Below are 11,173 nucleotides of genomic sequence, written 5' to 3'. Positions count from 1 at the left end.
TTTGCAGAAGATATGATCTTGTATATACAGAAACCTATAGATTCAACTCCTAATTACTTGAGCTGATCAGAAACGTTGGCAAAAAAGAAAGGTATAAAATTAACCCTCAGAAATCAATAGCTTTCCTGTATTCCAATAATGAGAAGAGGGCAGTTGAAATTAGGAAAGCAACCCTTTTTGCAATAGACCCACAAAAGAATAAAATACTTAGGAGTTAAGTTAACCAAATGGATGAACGACTTCTATGACAAAAACTTTAAAAACTTAAAAAAAAAGAAATGAAAGGAGAACTAAGAAAATGGAAATACCTCCCATGCTCCTGGATTGGGAAGATTAACATCGTGAAAATGGCAATACTGCCCAAGGCTACCTACAAATTCATTGCGATACCTATTAATATCCCAACTTCATTCTTCAATGAAATAGAGGAAGCAATCCAAAAATTCATATGGAACAATAAAAAACCCCAAATAGCAAAAACAGTCCTTAGTTGAAAGAGCAGCACTGGAGTAATATCAATTCAAAATTTCAAAACTCTAATAAAAAGCCATAGTAATCAAAACAGCTTGGTACTGGCACAAGAACAGACCCGAGGACGAATTGTTTAGGACTGAAGACCCAGAAATGAACCCACAGACCTATAGCTACCCAATCTTTGATAAGGGTGCTAAAGAAATTGAATGGGGCTTGGGAAGGTGGCTCAGTGGTAGAGTGCTTGCCTTGCATGCATGCGGCCCTGGGTTCTATTCCTAAGCACCACATAAACAGAAAAAAAAGCCAGATGTGGTGTTGTGGTTCAAGTGGTAGAGCTCTAGCCTTGAGCTGAAGAGCTGAGGGACAGCACCCAGGCCCTTAGTTCAGGCCCACAATCGGACTCCCTCCCCCCAAAAAAAGAAATTAAATGGAAAGAAAAAACAGCTTTTTCAGTAAATGGTGTTGGTAAAATTGGTTAAAAACTTGTAGAAAACTAAAGATAGGACCGTATATAACACCCTGCACCAGAATCAACTCCAAATGGATCAAAGACCTCTAAAGAAAAGCAGAGTCCATGAAAACATGACAGGAAGGAATAGGAGAAACTCTAGGGTTCTTTGGCACCAGCCAAATGTTTCTTAATAGAGACCCAGAAGCACAACAAATCAAAGAAAGGTTAGGCAAATGGTATTGCATGAAACTGCAGAGCTTCTGCAAGGCAAAAGACATCGCTCGCAAGATCAACAGAAAGCCCACGGACTGGGGGAAAATCTTCACTACCCAAACAATAGACAAGGGTCTCATGTCTAAAATATACTTAGAATTCAAAAAAATAAATCTCCTAAAAACAAATCCTCAAACAACTGCCCAATTAACAAATGGGCTAAATACGTAAAGAGAGACTACTCTGAAAAGGAAATAAGAATAGCCAATAGACACATGATGAAATGCTTAGCTCCTCTAGCCATAAAAGAAATACAAATCAAGATAACGCTGAGATTCCACTTCATCCCAGTTAGAATGACTATAATCAGGAAATTTAGTAACAGATGCTGGAGACCATGTGGCTAGAAGAGAACCCTACTGCATTGTTGGTGGGAGTGTAAACTTGTTGGACCACTCTGGAAAGCAGTATAGAGGTTCCTCAAAAGACTGCACATTGCAGGGCGCTGGTGGCTCACGCTTGTAATCCTATCTACTGAGGCTGAGATCTGAGGATCGTGGTTCAAAGCCAGCCCGTGCAGGAAAGACCATGAGAATCCTATCTCCAATAAACCACTGGAAAACTGGAAGTGGCGCTGTAGTTCAAGTGGTAGAGCGCTCGCCTTGAGCTGAAGTGTTGAGGGACAGAGCCCAGGCCCAGAGTTCAAGCCTCACAACCGACAAAAAAAAAAAAAAAAGACTCCACATAGAGCTCCATTATGGCCCAGCAATCCCACTTTTGGGATTTTACCCAAATAATCACAAACAGGGTAATACCAAAGCTACCAGCACAATCATGTTTATCACAGCATTATTTACCATAGCTAAGATAGGGAACCAACCCAAATGCCCCTCAGTATATGAATGGATCAAGAAAATGTGGTATAAATGTATACAATGAAATTCTATGCCTCCATCAGAAAGAATGACATTGCCTTATTTGTTAGGAATTGGAAAGACTTGGAAAAAATTGTATTAACTGAAGTAAGCCAGGCCCAAAGAAACATAGTTTCCATGGTTCCCTTGTCTGCAATTACTAGCACAGGTCTAGAACAAGCAGAGAAATTCAAAGGCTATGTACACACGAACACATGAGATAATGTGAAGCAAAATGTACCCCAAGACAGGGACACAGTGGTTTTTTCTTTATTGCTAGTGTTTTATAATGTACATAAAATGCACTATGTAAATCTTTTGTTTCTTTTGTATGGTTTTTCCCGCCCGTGTAACCCCTGTTTTCACTGGATCTGATACTGGTGTTCTGCACCTTGTACATACATTTTTGTAATTTGGGGAGTGGAAAGGATATTGGGGAACGTTTAAATGAGTATGCAGGCTGAGACATTGTGATGACAAGTTGTACAGGACACTATGTTAAAAAACCAACTTTACAATATAGGGGGGTCAGGAGGTGTTGGGGAGGGGGGAGGGAAGTGATGGTAGAGGGAAAACAAAGGAAGAGTTAAATGCTTGCTATGGAATGTACTCATTACCATACTTATGTACCTGTAACCGCTCTCTACAACATTTTTATTATATATATATATATATATATATATACATATATATTCGTATATATATGTATCTACATACATATATTTTTTTTAAAGAAAATGAACTTTACAACTTCAGCGGGGGAGAGGATTTAGTTGTAGAGGTGGGAGGGAAGGAGTGGTAGGGGGAAAACAAAGGAGGACGCAACAATGCTCAATAGGAAATGAACTCATTGTCTTGTTCATGTAACTGTAACCCCTATGTACAGCATTTTTACAGTAAAAAACTTACAAAAAATAATTCATGATTCAAAGCAAGTCCTAGCAGGAAAATCTGTCAGATACTGATCTCCAACTAATCACGAGGAAACAGGGAGTGGCACTGTGGCTCAAGTGGTAGAGAGGTTGGCTCGAGCTGAAATTCAACCCAACGACCAACAAAAAGAAAAAAAAAATGAAAGCACCAAACAACCTGAAGATGTTGTCCAGAATAATGAGTGGGGCATAATGGAATTACATGACTTAGTCACTTGCAACCTAGTTTACCAGCTGAGATGGTGGGTGATTTGTGTGTGTACCAAAACCTGCAAAATTATTTTGCTCTTTCCCAAGGAGGGAGGAAGGGAGGAATGGAGGAGGGGAGAAGGAGTTTGTTTGGCCTTGCCTTTTGGTTCAGTGATTGCCTTCTGGAGTCAAATTCACAGAAATTCCACTTGTAATCCTACTTACATGCCCGGCAAAGAAGTCATTCCATGGAAGTGGTCTGTGTCCTGTCTTTGGCCAGGTCCCAGCCACCACTGGGTAATCCAAGTCCCAATTCAGGACCAAGATGCCTTGAAGACAACTGATCCACTGGGCAGGTGGACCTAACCACGGCCAGAAAAGACAGAAAGTACCATGCTGAGGGCAGCACCGGAGATCTAGACTGGGCAGAGATTTTTTGTGATTCTCATTTTGTATTACCACTTTGATTCTACAAAATAAACTATGGATTTTAACTTTCTTCCCTCCCTTTGGATAAAACTCACAAAAACCTTGTCTTTAGCCTTTTTTTTTTGGGGGGGGGTCCGGTCATGGGGCCTGAACTCTAGGCCTGGGTGCTGTCCCTCAGCTCTTCAGCTCAAGGCTAGCGCTCTACCACTTGAGCCACAGCGCCACTTCCGGCTTTTTTTCTTTTTGCTTATGTGGTGCTGAGGAATCGAACCCAGGGCCTCAGGCATGCAAGGCAAGCACTCTACCACTGAGCCACCTTCCCAGCCCTGTCTTTAGCTTTTAAGACACTTAACTCTTAGGTCTGGCCAATCATTTCCAGGATAGTGAATTACTTAATTGTATTTTGAACGCATAAAACATGCATATAAAACTAGCATATTTTGATCTTATGAGAAAACAGCCTTGTTCTTCTCTGGTGTTATGACTAGTGTGATAATGCTCACTCAGGTTTATATCATTGTGCAATCATTGTTCCATTTTGTTCAGTAAACAGTTTTTCAGGACAGGAGAGCTGTGAGGGGAGAATATGGGATGAATATTTTATCTGTACTTCTTGTGGCCTGGGAAGAGCTTCTCAGAATGTTTGCAAGAGGAAATAGGACTCCATATAGACTGAATATAGAAAAAGATACACACCTTCAGTGCCACAGAAGGACAAATAAGAAAACTCATCCAGGCACAAAGCAAAGCAACATGATGGGTTGTTTATGTGCGTGAAAATTTGTGGATTGTCTTTCTTACCATAGAGCGATCATTCAATGCTGGCACTTACAATATGTTCCAGGACTCATATCTGTTTAGGTCTGTTTCCTCTGAAGCATCTTCGATAGTGACGGAAAGGAGAATGTAACAATGGCACCTAGTTATGTTCTCTGAACGAGATTTTATCTCTTTCCCGAAACAAGTAGGGTTGTAATGAATGACTTGGATTTCCTGAGAGAAATTCATGTGTATTTCTTGTTTCTATTAAAGTTATCAAATGAATAACCTTAAATTTGTAAGATGTTATTATAACAAATGTGAGATAATGATTTTTTATGTTACTAGGATGCACCCAGTTTCCTTTTAGATAGAAAATATTTGGTTGGCTTCCAACTACAATTTTTGCATCTCAGCCTCCAGAGTACCTAGGGATGTAGGCATCAGTCACCTCTCCAGGCTGAGACAAATATTTTTGGTAAGAAAAATCACTATGATATGGAACATGAGGCATGAAGAATGTAGACTAAAAAGAAATATTTTGAAAGCATTAACAAAACTGAACTTATCACAAGCTTACTGTCTTCAGTGAGGAGAAAAATGAGAAAGAAGTTACAGAGGCAGACAATTGGAGACTAAAGAGAAGTTAGTGAATATTTCTTTGTTATCAGAGCTACTAAAGATTCCTTTTTAGAAAAATTCAGCTTGATATAGTGGTACATGCCTACAATTCTAAGTACTTAAGAGCTAGACAGTGGAAAGTATAGGAGGTTTGCTGTTTGTATGGTAAAAATATGATACAGGTACTTCAATATTTAAAACAAACTGGTGCCACATGTTTATAAGAGAGGCAAAAGTAGGAGGATAATGGTTTGAGGCCAGTCTAGGCAGTTAATAAGAAACTATCTGAAAAGAAATCTAAAGCTCAACAAAGTGCTAGGTGTATGGATCAAGAGCAATTATCCAGGAAGGTTGAAACCCTGAGTTCATTCCCTTCTCCTGAAAAAAAAAGAGACAAGAAAAAGGAAAAAGATTATGATACAATTTTCAAGATATTTTCTATGCATTTTTTGGCTACAATTTATTTCTTCAATTGCCTTAAAAGTTTTGTGAAGTCATTTACACAGATAAATACCATTATTTGGGGAATTCACAGGAAATTCTTTACAACTCGTTTTGTTACAGAACAACTCTGTAAATCCGAGTTCAATGAGCTCAAAAGGAGAGGTAATGGTTTCATGAAAATGCACTTCATAGCTATGCGTCAGAATGTGAGGAGTGATTGAGTTGATTTTATATCAATTTTAAAAATTAGGGTAAATTCTTTTAGAATTTGGGATATACTTTTTTTTTTAATTTTATTTTATTTTATTTGAGAACATACTGTACAGAGGGGTTACAATTACATGGTCAGGATAATGCATACATTTCTTACCAAGCATTGCAGCCTCCTCCTTTGTTTACCCTTCACCTCCCTTCCCAGGCTCCCCCCTCCCCCCCACCCAATCATACCCCCCTTCCCCCCCCTCCGACATTGTAAAGCTGGTTTTGACATGACATTTTGTACTTCTCATTGTTGCAACAGGTCCACCTGAATCCTTAAACGACTTGTTTGTCCCATCTCCTCCACATGTTATACTGATATCAAATATAGTGAAAGCAGGGGTTACACTGTGGGGGAGGGACATACAAAGCAACCAAGAAATAATCTTATAAATGCGTTAGAAACACATGCATGAAAGAAACAAAAACATTAAAATACATATTTGAGGGTCCGTTTTCCTAACATCACATTCTCTGACTTTTTCCGCTTGACTCATACCTATACGAGATATTGCAAATAAGGGAAACCATGGGACCTATGTTTCTTTGGGCCTGGCTTACTTCACTTAATATAATTTTTTCCAAGCCTTTCCATTTCCTAACAAATGGGGCAATGTCATTCTTTCTGATGGAGGCATAGAATTCCATTGTGTATATATACCATATTTTCTTGATCCATTCATCTATTGAGGGGCATCTGGGTTGGTTCCATATCTTAGCTATGGTAAATAATGCTGCAATAAACATAGTTGTGCTGGTAGCTTTAGTGTGGTCTTTTTTGTAAACATTAGGGTAAATGCCCAAAAGTGGGATTGCTGGGTCATAGGGGAGCTCTATGTGGAGTCTTTTGAGGAACCTCCATACTGCTTTCCAAAGTGGTTGAACAAGTTTACATTCCCACCAACAATGAAGTAAGGTTCCTTTCTGTCCACATCCCCTCCAGCATCTGTTGTTGTTAGAGTTCTTGATTTTTGCTGTTCTAACTGGAGTGAGGTGATATCTCAATGTTGTTTTGATTTGCATTTCTTTTATGGCTAGGGATGTTGAACATTTCTTCATGTGTCTATTGGCCCTCCTTCTTTCTTCTTCAGAGAAGCTTCTCTTTAAGTCTTTCGCCCACTTACTTATTGGGCAGTTGTTTCTTTGAGGATTTGTTTTTGGGTGGTTTAATTTTTTGAGTTCCAAGTATATTTTAGATATGAGACCCTTGTCCGTTGTATGGCTAATAAAGATCTTCTCCCAGTCCGTGGCCTTTCTATTGATCTTGCTAGCTATGTCATTTGCCCTGCAGAAGCTCTGCAACCTTATACAATCCCATTTGTCCAACCTTTCTTTGATTTGTTGTGTTTCCGGGTCTCTATTCAGAAAATTTCGGCCTGAGCCATGGAGACCCAGGGTTTCTCCTATTCCATCCTGTAATGTTTTCAGAGTGTCTGCTTTGAGTTCAAGGTCTTTGATCCATTTGGAGTTGATTCTGGTGCAGGGTGATATATAAGGATCTAGCTTTAGTTTTCTACATGTAGTTAACCAGTTTTGCCAGCACCATTTACTGAAGAGGCTGTCTGTCTTCCATTCTATTGTTTTAGCTCCCTTATCAAAGATTAGATGTCTATAGGTCTGTAGGTTCATTTCTGAGTTTTCAATTCTATTCCATTGGTCCTGAGGTCTGTTCTTATGCCAATACCAAGCTGTTTTGATTACTATGGCTTTATAGTAGAGTTTGAAATTTGGTATTGATATTCCTCCAGCAGTGTTCTTTCCGTTGAGGAGCGTTTTTGCTATTCGGGGTCTTTTATTGTTCCATATGAATTTTTGGATTGCCTCTTCTATTTCCTTGAAGAATGAGGGTGGAATTTGGGATACACTTTTAAGCAAGATTTTTAGACAGTAAAATTATGGTTGATATTTTGATAAAAGCTGTAAGACAATTGTTTCATAGATTTTTATAGAAGCTATTCAACAATTGTTGGATAAATTTCAACAATGCAAATGTGTGTTCTGTTTCATCTGATGGTGTTACATATCTAATCATCTAGGGTTAGGAGGAAGTTGTCTTCATTTTCAAAATACAGAAATGGAGGCAAGAGGAGACTTAGTGTGTATCTGAAGGCTGATGTGTAAATGACAACTGAGACTGAGCAGAAACCAGAATCCATGGCTCAAATTCAATTCATGATTTGCAAACCCCGTGACTATACTAAAACTTAAAATTTTTGTTCTAGGTGGGTGACATTGGACATGTTTCTTAGAGTTGTCATGTGTTGTTTTATTCCTGTAAACAGGTAAAAATATTGGTGTTTTCACTTTTGTAAAGGGTTATTCCCAGAACATGTAATAAAAATTCCATGAATTCTGAAGTTCTTTATGCATTTTTGAAAATTATTATTGGAAGAATCAAGATAGTGAAATTATTTACATTCCTTACATTCCAGAAAACATTATCTGAACACATTTCAGAAGAATTTCTATAACATTTTTGTAATATATGGGATTTGGATGTGCTTATTTGCCTTCTCTCTGTATCTTCTTATTTGGGTTATGTATTGTCTTATTCGTGTGTTTAAGAGTCCTTTATATATATATAAATAAAAGCTATTTGTGAAGAACTTTATATTTTTCTTCATTATATTACCAAAAATGCCTGCTAGGTGTTTGAATACAAATGGAAGACATCATTGCCTGACTTCAGAACAACTGGGAATATTTTCATTCTAATGCAGTACTCTTTATCAGGTCAAGAAAGTTCCCATATAATAATTTTGACAAAATGCACCATTCTGGTATTTTGAAAAGTGCAGATTTGTTTTAGGGTCACAGCAGGGAATTGCCCTGTGACCTGTCTCCTCTACAGGCATGGAATCCTTATTTGCAAACTGTTGATCATACTAGAAGTAATTTTTGCTTATAGGACTATTAAATTTTTGGCCTATGTACTCAGGATGTTTTGCCAGGAAACAAATCCACACATAGAAATTAGATCATCACAACTCTTTAAATTGGCATTAGCAATACATATTTGTATTCTTGATGTGCAATATCACAAACTGTGTTTGTGACAGAATAAATATAAGTGGATCACCTAGAATCTGGTTAGTAAATTTTTGAGAATTTTCTCATACTTTCAGACCTTTCATAAACATAAATAAGACAAACCAAATGAGGTGGTTTATACCTATAATTCTAGCTACTCTGAAAATGGAAATATGAATAGTCACTGTTCAAGGTCAAGCTGGAAGACATACAAGAGACCTTCTTCTCAAACAATAAAAGCTGGGTGTGTCAATGTGTGGCTGTCATCCTACCTATGTTGGACATACAACTAGGAAGTTCACTACCCAAGTATCCTAGGAATAAACAAATGCAAGGTTCTATCTCAAAAATAATTGAAGCAAAAATTGCTGGATGTGGCATGAATCAAGTGGTATGGTGCCTGCTTGGCAAATGCCAGGCTTCGAATTTGAATCCAAGTATTTACCAAAAAAATTAAAAGTAAACAATATGAATTAATTCTCTGAACTTCTCACTTAGTGTAATTATCATATGTATTCTCCAAATAAACTTGTAATGAAGGCAGAGAATTAAATAATCCAGATCAATATAAAACTCCAGAATCATAGAATGGCAAAGATTCAGCTTTGAGATCATTCAATGTCTGGATCTTACTGTTCTTAGATCCACAATCTTATAGGAAAAGAAAAGAATGTATATGTACAATACATTTATATACTCCCTTCAACCAGTTTCACATATCGAAATTCTATCTCAAATGTAATGTTATAGAAGTGGGCCTTTGTGTGTACATGGATGGTAATTAAGTCATGCAAGCAAAACTTCATGAATTGGATTTAAATAAACAAAACCAAATAGATTTCACACCTGAACTTTAAAACAGGGCCTCACTCAGAAATAAAAAATCCTGACTATGCTGGCATTGTAATCTTGGACCTACAGGCTCCAGAATGGAGAAATAAATTTGTTGTTTATAAGCAATTCAGTGTCTGGTAATTTGTCATCATACGTCAAAAGGACTGACAGTAAGCCAGCTGAAAAGGACTGTTGTCCTTTTCTTTCTGTTTTCTTTCTTTCTTTCTTTCTTTCTTTCTTTCTTTCTTTCTTTCTTTCTTTCTTTCTTTCTTTCTTTCTTTCTTTCTTTCTTTCTTTCTTTCTTTCTTTCTTTCTTTCTTTCTTTCTTTCTTTCTTTCTTCCTTTCTTTCTTCCTTTCTTTCTTTTGGTTGTGGGGCCTCAAATCTGGGCCAGGGCACTGTCCTCCAGTTCTTCAGCTGTAGACCAACGCTTTATCACTTCAGCCTAGGCCCCAAATCCGGCTTTTTCTGAATATGTGGTGCTGAGGAATTGAACCCAGGGCCTCATGCTTGCAAGGCAAGCACTCTACCTCTGAGCCACCTTCCCAGCGCCAGTTTCTCTATTTTATTTTTCCATCTTTCCAGAGTCCTTCTGATATTGAAAAATGCTAAAGCTCCATAGAGAAACGTTTTAAAAGTGCCCTTTTGTCCAATTCTGACTTCACAAATTTTGGAGTGTAAGGAATGACATCAAGTACCCGAGAGACCTAAGACAGGACACTTCATCGTCTTCCACTTTGCTCATCAGCACCTAGTGCAAATTTACACTATATAAACAAATCAACTAATGGTAGTTATAATAAATTTTAAAATGCATAGCCAGAAAACACTTTATGAACACTCTTGCACTGTAGTCTCATGGGATTCCACGTCCAAAATAGGAAACTGAGGTTTAAAGAGAGGTTGCAAAACTGGTATATTGGTTCATTTAAACTCAGATTGATCTATAATCCTACTTAGGCTAACATACTATGTGCACTTATTTTTCTACTCACAGAAATTTTTTCAAGTTCTACACTCTTATATGCTACCATGGTATCTTTATCCTGGGTGCTTTACTGGTGCCCCCATGTCATATCAGCTGAAGTTGATACATCTGTTCCCACTCAGATAAAACAGCTGAGAATTGGGCAACGGTACTTTTAAAATCTCTCATGCAGTAATAATGTGTAATTAACAGTATGAAATCCTGGGCTAGAGAATAAAACTTGTAGACAGGCACCAGTGGCTCAAGCATGTAATCCTAGCTCGTCAGGAAGCTGAGATCTGAGGATCATCGTTCAAAGCCAGCCCAAGCAGGAAAGTTCATGAGATTCTTATCTCCAATAAACCACTAGAAAACGGAAGTGGCATTGTGGCTGAAGTCGTAGAGCCCTCGCCTTGAGCTGAAGAGCACAGGGAAAGCCCCCAAGCCCAGAGTTCAACCCCGTGACCAACCAAAAAAAAAAAAAAAAAGAGGAAGAGAATAAAACTTCTATGATGATGCTAGGCCTACCTCACAAATCTTTCTTAGTCTCTTCCTTCCTTCATTTTTATTGCTGGGGATTGAACCCAGGGCCCTGTGCATATTAAGAAAGTGCCATAACACCAAGCTATATGGCCATTTCCATCTCTCCAATTTCACTC

This window comes from Dipodomys spectabilis, unplaced genomic scaffold, assembly GCF_019054845.1.
Source record: "Dipodomys spectabilis isolate Male_0828 unplaced genomic scaffold, ASM1905484v1 ptg000275l, whole genome shotgun sequence".
In the NCBI taxonomy this organism is placed as follows: Eukaryota; Metazoa; Chordata; class Mammalia; order Rodentia; family Heteromyidae; genus Dipodomys; species Dipodomys spectabilis.
The sequence above is the reverse complement of the archived record's forward strand: the minus strand, read 5'-3'. Positions refer to the sequence as shown.